General features: G+C 33.7%; 1 pseudogene; it reads left to right on the top strand.

Moving 5' to 3' along the window:
* Positions 1-3,080: 3,080 nt before the first annotated feature.
* On the top strand, positions 3,081-3,809 carry LOC109689910 (uncharacterized protein KIAA1143 homolog pseudogene; annotated as a pseudogene).
* Positions 3,810-14,968: the final 11,159 nt, after the last annotated feature.

Here is a 14,968-nt window from a genome sequence, read left to right as displayed (position 1 = left end):
TACTTCTGTTATATTTCCATGAGGCATATTATTCATCTTCATGGTTTTTTTGTTTTATAGGCTAAGAGTTACATGAGAGAAAGTTTTCCTTTCATTGCTACTCCTTTTTTTTCTACATTGATGGTAACATTTAAAAAGTATGAACAGCTTTAAACTTAGACAATTCCTCCATTCTTTGCCTTTCTAAATCTTCATTTTTCAGTGCTCTTAGCTTCACACATGGCCCTGCCCTTCTAATTTTGCTGATTCCTGAATGTCTGCTTTGTTATTGATGTAAAATATCATAGTGAGAACTTTTGTAAATGACACCAGGTACCCAGAGCACAATAAAAAATGCAAAAACAAAACAAAACAAAATAATAGTGTGCTCTCAAGTTCTATACCTCACAGCTGGAAAAAAAATAATCCCTTTGAGTCTAATACTTTCAAGAACAAATCCTTAGCCACAATGTAATTCTGAAGAGGGAGATTGTACAAGGAGATAACACCACAATAATTGTAATGATAATAATATAGCAAAGAGCAAGTGTTAGCATTTGTGTGCTATACATTGCACAGTATTGTTGCATTAATTGACTAACTGTTCCTACTTACTCTGCAAGGTACAAATCATTATTTCCTATTGAAGTTGTGGACATAAATATTCAGAGAGTAAACTTATTTGCCTGAGCTCAAAGAGTTTATGGATAACATATCTGGAATCCATACCCAGCCATATATAATCCTTGAACTCTCACCTTATCTTCTATATTACTCTTTATTATAGTTGTCTTTTTCTACTCATTGTCTACAAAATGCTTAATAGACAACATAATTCTGGCCAATAACTATCTGATAAATACATGAACAAATAAATGTATGAAAGAGATGGGTGGAGGAATAGGTAGTAGGCTTATAGTTAGGGATAATGATAAAAAAAAAGATTAAAGTTAAGCTAGATAATGAAGGTCCTCGATACAAAAGTAGGTCAAAACATCTAGGCAGCAAGCAGCATTTAAATTTCTTCATAAATTAATGTAAGCCTCTCTATCTTAAAAATTGTCTAAAGTAGCAATAATAGTAGTGGCAGAGGCTTTAAGACTTTAGTGTGCTTATCACCAATCAGGTTTTTTTTTTTTTAATGAAAATTGGTCCCACCCCCAAGGATTGTGCCCAGGTGGGTTTCAAGTTGGGCTGTGCAGAGAATATTGCTAAAAAAATATCCCAGAGCAAATGATTCTAATATATAGCTCCACGAATTACACTTTGAGAATCTGCTACTGGAAGAAAGTTACCAAGATTACTTTTTTCCTTACCTTATCATCAGAACAAAATGGTGAAAAGAATAATGTAGTCTTTAACAGTGTCATGAGTAAGATGATCCATTTACAGTACTTTGATCTATGTCCCAGCTTCAATTCCAGGACTCTCGTGGGTATGCTAAGGCACTCAGGTGGGCTGTTTATGCCCCACGGATAAACATGGCTGCTGGTTGGAGGTCCTCAGGTTCCTCTGAAGGTCAGTTCTCACCAGGCAGCAGTCAGAAGAATGGTGGGTTACTGCAGGCATCTTGAGCACTGGATACATGGAGGCTCTCAGTTTTTCCTCTTTAACTTAATCTTTGCATCCTCTTTTTCTTCCTTCCACATCTTCCTTCAAAGTTAGCATTTTCAACTAATGTAAGAATAAGAAAATCCTTGCTGCAAGCTCTTCTTATGTCAATATATTGGTTTCATAGATGATTATAAATTTTAGTTTGAATTTATTTTTAATTGAGACATAATAATTGTCTATAAGGTACAAAGTGATGTTTCAATATGCTACACATGTATATTATAATGATCAAAGCAGGGCAATTAGTATATGAATTACCGGAAATGTTTATCATTTTTTTGTGGTAAAACATTCAAAAATCTTCTCTTCTAGCTATTTTGAAACACAGTACTTTACTACCGAATATAGAAACCCAACTGTGCAATAGAATGCCAGAACTTACTTCTCTTATCTAACTAAATGTATACCTGTTGTGCCACTCTACAGTCCCCTTAACCCCCACCCTCTCCAGCCTCTGGTAGCCATTATTCTACTCTTTACTTTTATGAGATTAACCTTCTTAGATTCTACACATAGGTGAGATCATGTGGTATTAGTCATTTTGCCCTGGCTTAATGTCTTCCACGTTCGTTCATGTATCATGCAAATGATACAGTGTCTTCTAAAAAATATCTTAATGGATTTGTATTTGCAATCTTTGTTTTCTGCTTCAATTGTGAATGACTATAATTTTGTACTCTAGGAAAGGGGAAGACACTCAGAGTACAAGTGAAAGAGTTTATGAAGGTGCAATGGCAACAATTAAAATAAAACTTCAAAGTAGCCAGTATGTGACACTTTCTGAGACCGTAGACATTAATTTGATAGTAAGTATCATGGCTTGGATTGTGTAGATAATTCTGCCTTGTAAACTGAAAGGGAAGAACACTTTTACAATGAAGAGACAGTAAAAATCAATGACTCATTGGTTATTGGTCATATGAGTAAAATTTTCTCCCTTTTTCAATTATGCTATTAAAATGTTGGCAAGATTCCCTTCCTTACACATGAGATTGGGGGAATCTTCTTAGGGGAATTTGTGATTCCCAGGGGGAGAAATGTACAGATTTGAAATTTTAGAGATCTTCCAACAATTTAATGAGAAGTTATTCAAATTACAGTGCCACCTGCTACTCAGAAATCCCTTCCGCATACAGTTTCCAGTCAGCTTTTCAGTGATTTATTATTATTGTAGAAGGTAAAGGAATCGCCATGTACTGGAAGAAATCTGTGGCACAAAAGACAGAGACCAAAACAAACATAAGGAAGAGTTAAAACAAGCAGAACCAATTCAGAATAAGAAAAGATAAAAAATCATAGTAAGTACCCAATGATATCTATCTTTGAAAGGAATTTAAATACTTTAATAGTGAAAAAGTTAAATAATACACGCTACTGTATCTATAATTACAATATACCATGCAAAGTTAGTAGATATTTACATTTGAATAAAAAATTCTTCCAAACAACGTAAATGCATATTCTTTAAGAATCTAGAAGGATTTACTCTGAGTTGCCATGAGCAAGCGGAACCTGGTGTCCTACGTGCGGCCCGCGGAGCCCGCGTTCCTCTCGCGCTTCAAGGAGCAGGTCAGCTACAGGGAAGGGCACACCGTGGAGACCAAGAGAATCCAGTCTCAGCTCCCAGATGAAGATGGTGATCACAGTGACAAAGAAGATGAACAGCCCAAGTAGTAGTTTTAAAAAAGGGTGACCTGACAGCTGAAGAAGTCATGAAAATTAAAGCGGAAATAAAGGCTGCCAAAGCAGATGAAGAACCACCTCCAGCTGATGGGAGAATCATGTACAGAAAACCAGTTAAGCGCCCCTCAGAGGAAAAATATTCAGGTTTAATGGCAAGTTCAAAAAAGAAAAAAGCAAATGAAGATGAAGTAAATAAGCAGGACTCAGTTAAAAAGAACTTGCAAAAGCAAATAAAAAACAGTAGCCTTCTTTCTTTTGGCAATGAAGATGAAAATGAGTAAGTGTAACATTTTGGACTTAGTCTCCAAAGAAAGTGTATGAAGTATTTTTTAAAATAATATTTTTCCTGTGTTTTTAAAAATAACATTCTTTCTTTATACTACAAATTCATTATATAATATTTAGAAAATACAGGAAAAATTTTAATAAGAATGATGTCTATCCATCAGTACCTTTCTGATAGAAATGCTCACTCTGTAGAAGTTAACTACTATTAACATTTTGTTGTTTCCTTTGTGTGGGTGTATATGTAATTTGTGGTTTTTTTTTTTTTTTTTTTTTTTTTTTTTGTGGTGCTTGGGTTTAAACTCAGGGCCCAGCTGTAAATTAAAATTTTAAGCAAAATTGAAAAAAAAAAAGAATCTAGAGAAATAAGAGAATTAAATTAACACTCAATTTAAGTTGAATGTAACTGGGGTGGAATGGAGACCTGGGAATGTGGGTGGAACAAAGAGGAAGCAGAAGGAACAGCAGTTTGTTTTTAAATTAAGTCTGTAAAGTTATTTGATTTTTACAGCCTTCCTATGTATAATGATATATTGTAAATGCTTTTTGATATCAGAAACTGAAACTGTTCATTATATGTCTCCACTATCTGATAAGTGGCTAAAGTGCTGTTTTATTTGTGCTGCTATAATGAAATAGCTGAGACAGAGTCATTTAGGAATAATAGAAATTTACTTCTTGCATTTCTGGATAACGGGAAGCCCAAGATAAAAGTGCTGGTGTTCAGTCTTTGCTGAGGGTCTTCTTGCTATGTCCCCCTATGGCAGAGAGAGGAACACCACAAGAGGGTGGATACTGTTTCTTGTCAGCTTTTTTTTAAGTCACAAATCAACTCATGAAGACAGAGCCCTTATGATTTAATCTGTCCTCAAAAGGCCTTGATTCTTAATGTCATCACAATGGGAATTAAATTTCAGTGTGAATTTTGGAGGAAACACATTGAAACCATAGCAACTGTGTAGCATCTGTTTATGATATTGTGGATCTTATTGCAAAACTTGGTTATTGCATAGAATCTGGCCAGGATATTGCAGACGGCAGAATTGTATATGGGAAACATGCAGTCTTCTGAGAATTGCTGAGCTTTAAATCCCTGTGCTACTTCAAATGCCACATGATAACTATGTATGAGAAACCTTAGGGTACTGTCACAGAGCCTGTAACAGGAACATGGTTATGCAACACACCCTGAATACATGTTATTCTTTATTTTATGTTAAAGGCATATAGATTTTTGGGAAAGGAAAATCTATTCTTTAAAAACAAACTAGGACCTCAACTAAATCATACATATCAAAAGAGAAACAAACAAAGTTGGTTTATGGGCATTGCTGTGATAATAGGTTCATGGAGTCCTTTGGTAAACTATTAAAATATTTATTATATGTAAATAATAGGAAAACATACCAAACCAGACCAATTTGTTTTTCTTCTTAGAATAGAGCAAACTGTAAGAAACACATTTTATCTCTTTGTGTCTCCTTATTCCAGATTTGGGACTGATGGTGTAAAAAAATGATTTAAAAGTTGTTTCCTAGACTTCATGAAGCTTGATGAAAAAGTCCCACAGTAGATTCCTTCCTTTGGTTACTAAAACATATCCATGTCCTCTAAGAATGCAGTGAAGTTTCTCTTTCAGTCTTTTTACTGTTATATTTCATCAGAAGTAAAAAGTCAAGACTGAAAATTTAGAATTGTGCTAAGAAGAAAAATAATCATAACCTCCAAAGTTTATTAGAGTAAGTACATCATGAAAGATTTTCACATGGATACTGACAATCCACATAGGATTTATAATTTATATGACATAATACATTACCTCACTTACTCCTATCAAAATTGTTTGGCAGACAAGACAGACATTATACAGACAAGTTCAAGAAAGTTCCACAAGTGGTTCACAAAAGTTCCAGAAATTGCTTAATAAACAGGAAGCAGGATCAGTCCCATATTCATGTTTTACTCCAAATGTAGTATTACTGGCCCTGAATGGGCTATTGATGTTTTTCCTGAATAAGAAAAAGGGGATGTGATTTATAAGCTGACAATTTGGAATAGGTAACTACCTATTTTGGAAACTCAAACTATTTGAGTCACATGATTCAAGTCCCAGATATACACGGCTTTTCTACATGGAAAAAATGTATAAGTCAGGAAGTCCTTCAGAGTGCTTGTCCTACTGATACCTGAGAAATAAATTATGATGAAAATGACAGTGACTGTGACTACTGTAAGAGTGATCATGATAACTAACAATGTTTTCTTAAAGTATGACAGTGACAGTTTGTGTGCTAAGGATATCTTCATGCTCTTAGCTCTCATTATGCGCACATGAAAGAAGAAAGAAGCAGTATTCTACTCACTGTACAGAGAGGTAAATGAAGATCAGAAGATAAAAGGCATTAACTCTCATAAATATAAGCAGCTGAAATAATGCTGGAGTTGAGCAACCTAGCATCAAAATTTATCTACACTCTAATCTCTCTAGCTAAATTTTTCTAATACTGTCCTTTTCTAAAACCTCAAGTACATATTGCATTTGTTTCATAATTTAGAAACAACTATCCCTCCAGAGGCTTATATGGCATGTCTAGAAATACCTTTTTATTCATTTCATAATTACCGGGATATCCACTAAAGTGTTGAGCAAAAAAAAAAAAAAGATCAAATTAGGTAATACTTTTCCAAGCCCATTTGGATGCCTGATTAGGTAATATGATGCATTCAAATAAAAACTGCGATTTACTCAATAAGCAGGACCACAGGTGGGCACTAGTTTGTCAGGCAGCAGTTCTGAGCTCTGACCTGCCCAGCAAACTCCAGACTTCAGGTTATAAATTCACAAGTTGCAACTGCAAATGCTGTCAGTTGGGAGGCAACTAGCTGGACAAGGACTGCCAGTCAGTCCAATTTCAGAAACCAATTTTGTCAACCATAAACACTTAGAATCACAGCATCCCTTCTGAAAGCAAAATGCTGTACATGTTCTTCGTATACCAGCTGCCATCCTGGAAAGAAGCCAGGAAAGCATTAAGAAAGTGAAGCTCTGTAAAACTAAGAAATTTTCCTATTCGTGATTATTCATAAAGCAACCTGTTTGGTTCTGTATGTTTTAGAGTTGGAATCTCACTATGTGGTCCAGACTGGCCTTGAACTCCTGGGTTCAAGCAATCCTTCTGTCTGAGTCTCCAAACTGTGTTAGATGACATGTGTGACACACTGTGGCCAGCTTATAAAGGAAACTTTAAATAACCAGTTTTGAACATAACACTACTGAAAACTGAATCTCAACCCTCTTCAATCATCTTGTGAAGACTTGAGAAAAATTCAGTCCCAAGAAAAATGAAGGCCTTATGTGGCTTAAATAAATTTGTTTAAATATTTATAAACCTCATGGGGCCTGCTGATTATGGCTGACATTGAACTATGCATCTATCAACATCTGTAGCTAGCCCTCTCCTTGCCTATGCTTACACCTTTGCTGTCCTCTATTGGTCTGTGTTATGTCTCTCCCCAACTTATTTACCTCACACATTTCAGATTTGATCTGAAGTTTTGATCAATGTAAATCTTTGTGTCATCCTCCAATCTTCTTCCGCTTCCTCTCTTCTCTTTTCTCTCTCTTCCTTATTCTTTTCAAGTCATTTAGTGCTATGTTGTCAAAGAAGTTATGGTAGCAAACTTCAGAGGTCTTTTTATTGGAAAAAGACATAACTGAAAACTGAGAAGTGAGTGAGAGAGTGAGGTGAATGAGAGAATAAGAAAAACAGTTTCTGCAGTGCAGCCTCAGGAGAAGAAGAGACAAAAATGCCAGGACCTGAGATGTGAAAGAGAGGGCCAAGGGAAGCAGGTCATAAGACCTTGCTAGACTTTGATGTACTCTGACACGAAGGTTTAATAATGTTAAAGTTGGAGATTTCTTTTCCAGTTAAAGACAAGCTAAGGGTGTTAATAAAATGCTGGTTAATATGTTTTTGAAACAGAGCTCTAAACTGCAAAATAATTTGGAGCACTCAAGGGCAGTCAGAGTCCCTCAAATGTACCCAGCCTCAGTTATATATGATGCTTGCGAAAATGTATGGGTATGGCATGGTCAGGAGATCTGGTTTTTTTTACCCCACACATTGTTATTACTGAATAAGTACCTTTTATAGATGTCTTATTCTGCCAATCATAAGTAATGTCTGAGCAACTCTCTTTTGTGTTCCCCCTATCTGGGGTAACTCCCAGTGTTCTGCAGCCTGCTTTTTTCGTAAAGACACATCTTCAAAGGACCATTTCTACACATTGCACTTTCCTGGTTGGTCCTATTAAAGAAAAAATTTCATGGGCTATAATAAGCAGACATTATGGAGAAAAGGACAAGGCAAGTCTAGATATCCAACTTCCCAGAGAGAAAAAGACAGAAGGGTTTTAAAATTTATTTTTCCATTTCCTTTTCAAGAGCTGGGCTGGATGCATCATAGGTCATCAGTGTTTCCTAATGGGCCTCATCCAAAGATAATGAAACTTTCTTTTTAAAAAGAACATGACATGTCATACCATTGGTGTAATTTTTTTCATAAATAATTTTGATGAAATTAATTACAAGTCTTACTTCCTGATTAAGTTTATTATGTTTGTTGCTGTTTTTATTTTTCTTTATTGTTGTGCTGGATGGAGGTACACTGTGGCATTTTCAAAGGTTCTTACAATGTATCAAATATATCATAATTGAACTCACCCCTTCCACTGGTCTCCTTTATTCTGCCTCCCCCAGTTCATGGAGTAGTTTCAATAGGTATCTTTTTCTTTTGTTTTTTTTTTTTTTTCTGTGCTTTTGCTTTGCTGGAGATGAAACAGAGGGCCCTGTGCATGGTGGGCAAATCACTGAGCTATACTCTTACCTCCTCATTATTTTCTTGATATGACTTAGTTTTGTAATGTGGAACAAAATATACCTATTGGCTGCTACCTTCCCACTGGAACTGGGAGATGGGACCCTACCATTCTTTATCCATTTAAAAAAAAATTGGTTCTCAGAACCATAAAAAAAGTGCCTGGGTTAGGGACATAACTCAAGTGGTGACAGAGTACTGGGGGCATGGCTCAAGTAGTAGAGTGCCTGCCTGGAAAGTCATACCTAAATTGAAAACCTGGCAAGAGACTGGACAAGATTTATACTCATCTTAAAAGTGCAAAGGTACATAACATGAAATCAACTTTTACAGCAGCAGGAAAATATTTGATAAGATGGAAATGTAAGATAGAAATTTAGGTGACCATAACAAAGTCAAGAAAGACATACAGGAAAGATTAGGGGACCCTATAACTTTGGGCTTGATCATCAAAGCAGAACTGTTAGGAAGAAGACAGATAGATAATAGAGAAATAGATAGATAGATATCAAATGATAAGTATCAAAGCTTACTTAATTGATGAGCTAAAGATAGATATATTTTTGTACTTTATCAAAAGGTTCTGTCTTCCACTTATGCAAACTGTGGAATTTGGCTAATGTCTATAAGGCCATTGTCTTCATTTCTAATCCCAGAGTTTAAATGTGTGTGGCCAGGCAATTAGAATGGGAAAGTCGGAGAGAATGAGGACAAACCAGCACCTATGAATGTGTGCTAGAACCCACAAGGACAGACTGGAACTTGCATAAGTGTCTTACTGCTTCTCATGTCAAAGACATTGGTGTTGTCAGAAAACAACAGGAGTTTTTCCTCATGAACTCAAGTATGTTCTGGTCCAGGAGTTGGAGAAACAGGAGAAAAGTCTGGGACAAGTTGGGGTAGCTGAAGGTACATGAGTTGCACCTCCTGCCACTTCTTCACAGACTTTTAGACATTACTTAAATGGTTGTATTTTACTTTTCTCCAGTAATTTCTAAAATGCCTCTTATTATCTTTTCTAGATAAAGTATACAGAGAATGGATTCCTGGGAAATATAGTTCATGGTAGCCAAGCCAACCTGATACGAAGACAACCAAAAGGACTGATAGTACATGGTTTTATAGCAGTAAGATGGGAGTTGGTGTCTTATTACGTATGCCTTATGGTGGGATGGAGCAACATTAAAACTGAAGATTCACTAATGTGCTGGCTTCAAACCATTGTAGTGAACTTGCAAGGGTAGATTTTAAAAGTAGAGATTAAGAAATAAATAGGAATTACCAATATATAGAAAGGATTTTTTTCCAGAACTTGGTTGATAGGCAAAGGGTAAGTTTAAACAGGTTCATGATAACCAAAATAGTAAATTATTACTATTAATTTTTTTCTTAAGCCAAAAGCATAATGTTATCAACTGTGCTTGTGTCTAGACAAATTAAACCTCTTAACGTTTAATAAGAAACTGAAATTTTATATGATAATTATTATTTGAAGAAATTTGAAATCTTAAAATATTAAGTGTCCTATTTCCATGTGTGTGCCCAGAAAGGACTGTACATAAATTGTGTTAAATTTTAAATATCACTAGGATAATTCAATTGGAAACTGTAAAGTGATTTTATGTGAACTTCTGAACACATATGTCTAACATATAATATTCTACACCCTTAGAATTAGTGATATATATCTACTAATGTTATTGCATTTATCATGTTACTCTCTGGTGTAAACTGCATTGACTGTCCAGGGAAAGGTGATAATTAAGTATTCAGAGTTTAAAACAAAATCTTTGCCACCTTACTAAAAAAAAAAAAAGTTGATAATTCTTAAAAATATCCCCAATGAATGAAAGTTAACTTCGATATGTTGGCATACTCCTTTTTAGGGAAACAAGTCAGTTTTTCTCTTAAAAATTAAGGTCATATGCTTTGCTGAAGAGTAAGTGAAATGACACAGGATGAAGAATGCATACATTATAAAACCAAAGTATTTCCTCTTTTATCCCATTAATACATAAAATTTATTGATAATCATGTTTTGGCAATTAAAGAGTGAGCAAATTTGAAGAAAAAAGAGACAATCCTAAAATTCTGAGACATAACATAACTGCAAAATTGTCATTATTTAAAAAATTATTGTGAATACTTTCATGTTTCTATGAGATAAAATAGCATCAAATAAGATGCCATTCAGCACCTTTGTGATTTAAATAAAAATGCAAAACCAAAGTGAAATTATTAAGAAAGTCTTTCCCTCAAATATATATTTCAGTGAATATGAAATGCATGTTTATTTTAATTTAGCCAAAGGGAAAATGCTTGTCAATCAATATAAAGTGAAACAATTCTTTGGAGAACTGATTATGAATTATGTCATGAAATTAAAGTGAATTATATTTAGTCCTGTGCAACAACAAGATAGTTTCATCAATTCTTTCATGACTTCACACATGGAAAATTTTAATTTTATATACATTTATCTGTTGTCTTTCCTTTCAAAATTATTAATTTCTGGTCAGAACCCTACTCTTATTTCTACTGTGCTTTTCAAAAATTTGGTATAGGATTCTGAGATATCTTTTATATAGGGAACATATTAGTAATAGTCCAAAATTTAAGTTATTTTTAAGTCTCTAAGAATCTCTTTACAGACAAATATTCTACTACTATTATGTATTTATGAGTTGGGGTATTTTAAAGAAAAAAAGTATTAGATTCATAAGTAATATAGAGAGATAAATGAATTATGCAAAAGAAAGTATTTGATAAACTAATAAAGCAAAAACTGCATATTTTAGTATCCTCAGGAAGCTGATAATGGGAACTATAAGCCATTTTTTTCCAAGGAGATTACTGATTTATGGGTCTCAGGAAAACTTTTTTTAAATGAGCCCTGAGTCCTCATTTTAGAAACTGAATATTAAATATATCAACATGGAAATTACATTTCTATTTCAAATTAGCTGGAGATTTTGCCAGTTCTTAGTGAGTCTAAAGGGATTGTCAAGAGATCAGCAATATTGATAAATATTGATAAATTGAAAGACAACTCATGGAAATTGTTAATTTGCACTACAGCAAACACCCACAATAACTTTGTGCTTGAGTCCCTGGGTCAACCTTTGTTTGACAAACAAGGGAGTGCAAGATTTTACTCATTTGACTACTCATCTTACTATGGTAAGATGATATGTATACTGTGTTCATCAATTTTCACTGTAACAATAAACTCTGATTTAAGAGAAATGGATCAAAATTCAAACTGTACATTACAGTTGTCCCTTTCCACTCTAAATCCTTAAACAGACAGAAAATTATCTTTGAATATAACTATAATCAGATCAATACTTAGAGATATAAGAGTAAGTACAAGTACACTTTGAAAGGTATCAGGCCAGGTATTAGTCCATAGGATCTGACTAAAGAAGGGACAACATCACAGAACATTTCCAAGAAAAGGCAGCTAACCCTGTGAGTGCAGTCCAAGTAAGGAGGTATAAACTGACAACATGAAGAAACTGGGGAGGAAAAGGGGGATTTTTTAATGTGTTTTTGATAGAAATAAGTCTTTAATTTTCCCTTCCTTTTATGTTCTTGACATATTTTTCTATATTCCATGTATTTGGTATAAAACTAAATTTTTTTATTTTTCTATATTTGAAATATTGCTCACATTAGTAAAATGGCTTACAAAGAGGACAGTTTCCTATTTTACATCCTTAAAAGAAACAATATGCATCCCTTGAAGTGATATGCTATATTTATATTTATCACATTTATGTCAATATACGTGAATGAAAAAAGATAGTTACAGAAATAATATTGTATAATGTATATGAAGAAAGGATCCAAAAAACATGGTTTTCTCTAGGGAGTAAGATGAATGGATTGGGAGAACTTCCAGGCATATCAATACATTATTAATACTTCAGTTTTAATAATTTGTCCATTGTGATTTAAAAATCTCAAAAATATGAGCTCTTCTGTCTGCACAAGGATGAGGAGGAAAAGAGGAAGAAAGAAATATCCACACAAAATGGCTGAACATTGATCCCTTTCCTCTGCAGCAAATATATTATGGCTTGATATTGGTGTAAGCACTTAGAGACTGTTCCCGGAGCAGACTAGATGGTATGGTGTTCCAATGGAGAGTTGTCTGCCGTTTTTTTGAGCAGAAGTTGTTAATGTCTGCAAATTGATGCTATTCTCTAGTCTCTGGTTATAAAGGGAAAGCAGATGTTCATGTGCAGCTAACCCAAACACATTGAGAAAGTCTACAGACATTTTCCCATTTCAATTACCATAATTTAATGTCTAGAATATGTGCCCAAAAGCTTTTCATGGCAGAGGATCAGCACATCCCATGTAATGCAAACCAAGTCCCCAAACTCTTCTGTATGCAAAGCTCTGTATGCATAGCTCATTTTCAGAGATGAAATCATTATACTGAATATGAGTTCAAACTGTTTTGAAATGTTTCTGTTGCTATATTTTCAAATATCACTAGGTTTGTTACCCAGTGGTTTTCCTTACAGGTTTCTTAAAAGAGTTGCTTGCTTTCTTGCATTTCATACTTTGATTCCTTTATTTCCATCTGATTGCTATTATTGAGCCAAATTTACTACGCCATTTCTCAAGTGATTACAATCATGTCTTGTGGACTTAATATTCTTTCTAGAGCTCTACACCTCCTGCCTTACAAGTGTGAGGTCCTGAATTCAAACCCCAGTGCCTCAAAAAAAAAAAAAAGATTCTTTTTCTAGGAAGCCATCTTAAATGGCTGAGACAGCTTCACTGGGAGCATTTAAAATAATCAGTATCTTCTTATATTAGCAGCATCATACAAAAGGCAAAATATTTGGCTTTTCTAGAATAAATTTTAAAATATTATTTTTTTTAAATAAAAATAAAAAATTGATTTCTTTTTGAACACATAATAAAATATTTAAGAAAAATGAAAATATTCATGGTGAACTATGTGTAAGAAACAAATTTAAAATGAGTATAATTATTTTGTTTATATACAAACAAATGCCTATGCACATCAAAAATTCTAATGCTTTAGTCACATTTTGTTGGTGGACATTGGGAAAGATTTTTCTTTTCTTTATTGGCAACTGCATTTTATAAACTTTCTATTAATTTTCATTAAGAAAATTCTAGACACCTAATCCAATACAGAATATGTGCTTTTAAGTAAAATTTGTAGAACTATAAAACATTGGCAAAGTTTTGGTGCCACTTCCCTAGTAGTTTTACTTATACTTGAAATTTGGAAAATATATTTATTTATTTTCATAAATATATTCTCATATGTTTATGTAATATATAAGAATTTTCCACTGCAGAAAGAAAAGAAGATAAATCTTACCAACATAGGAAAGAAATTATTTCGATTTCTGTATATGTCTTTCATGCAGGTTTTATTTTTTGGTTGAACATTGGAAAACTTAAGTGACTTTAAGGAAAAATGCAGCCATAAAAAAAGTAACTGAATATCATAAATTGAAAAGTGAGACTTCTTTCCCTGACCTTGAATTTCTTAATCCTTATCTCCTTAACCGTTTTACCTGTGTAGTATATTCTTCCAGGGAGATTCTGCATATAACAGGTATTTAGTGTGTGCATGCTATTTGAATGAGTATTTATAGAGAGAAGTTTTCTTTATATAAATTGTATCATTTTATAGAGTTTCCTACTTTTTGTTTGTTTGAGATAGGGTGTCACTCTATAGTTCAGGCCTGCTTTGAGCTCACAATGTAGTTGAGACTGACTTTGAACTCATGATCTTCCTGCCTCAACCTCCCAAGTGCTGTGCCACCATGCCCAACTCTACTCTGCTTTAATCACTAAAATGCAAATCCTAGTATTTTCAAATGATTGAATATATTTCTGCTGTGTAGCTCTAGAATAATTTATTTAATATTTTACATTGTCCCAGATTTTTATTACTTGTTCCCCAAGTTTTTCACTATGAAATTTGATCAAAAGAATATTCTCTGTGCATATACATGACAACATGTGTTGAATACCTTTTGAAAGGAAAATTTCATGTTCAAAGAACATGAACTTAAAAAATGGCATCTACTGCTAAATTGTTCTTCATACATTTAAGCAATATATATCAATATATCGCTGTGCTTTTTCCAACATTTTTGCTAATATAATGTATGTTTTTAATTATTAAGGATTTTAAATTATAATCTTAATTTGTGCTTCTTTAAGAGATTGGTATTTTCTTTCTTTTAATAGTTATCTGACTGCTCTTGTGCATATGTGTGCATGGTAGGATTAAACAATCTGTCCTCTGCTCCTTTTTCTATTAGGTTGTTTGATTCATTGTTTTCTTATGAGCTTTAAGAAATCCTTATGTACTAAGGAAATTAGTCCTTTGTGAGCCATATTCTTTGTAAATATTTATTCCTAGTTTTATTATTCATTTGTCTCAGACTTGGTTTATTGTATTTTGTCTGGATTTCCTTCAAAAGAAGAATTATTAAGGCAGCTGCTATCAGAAGTGCTGTCAGTTC

The sequence above is a fragment of the Castor canadensis genome, chromosome 7 (genome assembly GCF_047511655.1).
Source record: "Castor canadensis chromosome 7, mCasCan1.hap1v2, whole genome shotgun sequence".
Taxonomy (NCBI): Eukaryota; Metazoa; Chordata; class Mammalia; order Rodentia; family Castoridae; genus Castor; species Castor canadensis.
Note: the sequence above shows the minus strand (reverse complement) of the source record. Positions and strands in the feature narration are given on the sequence as shown.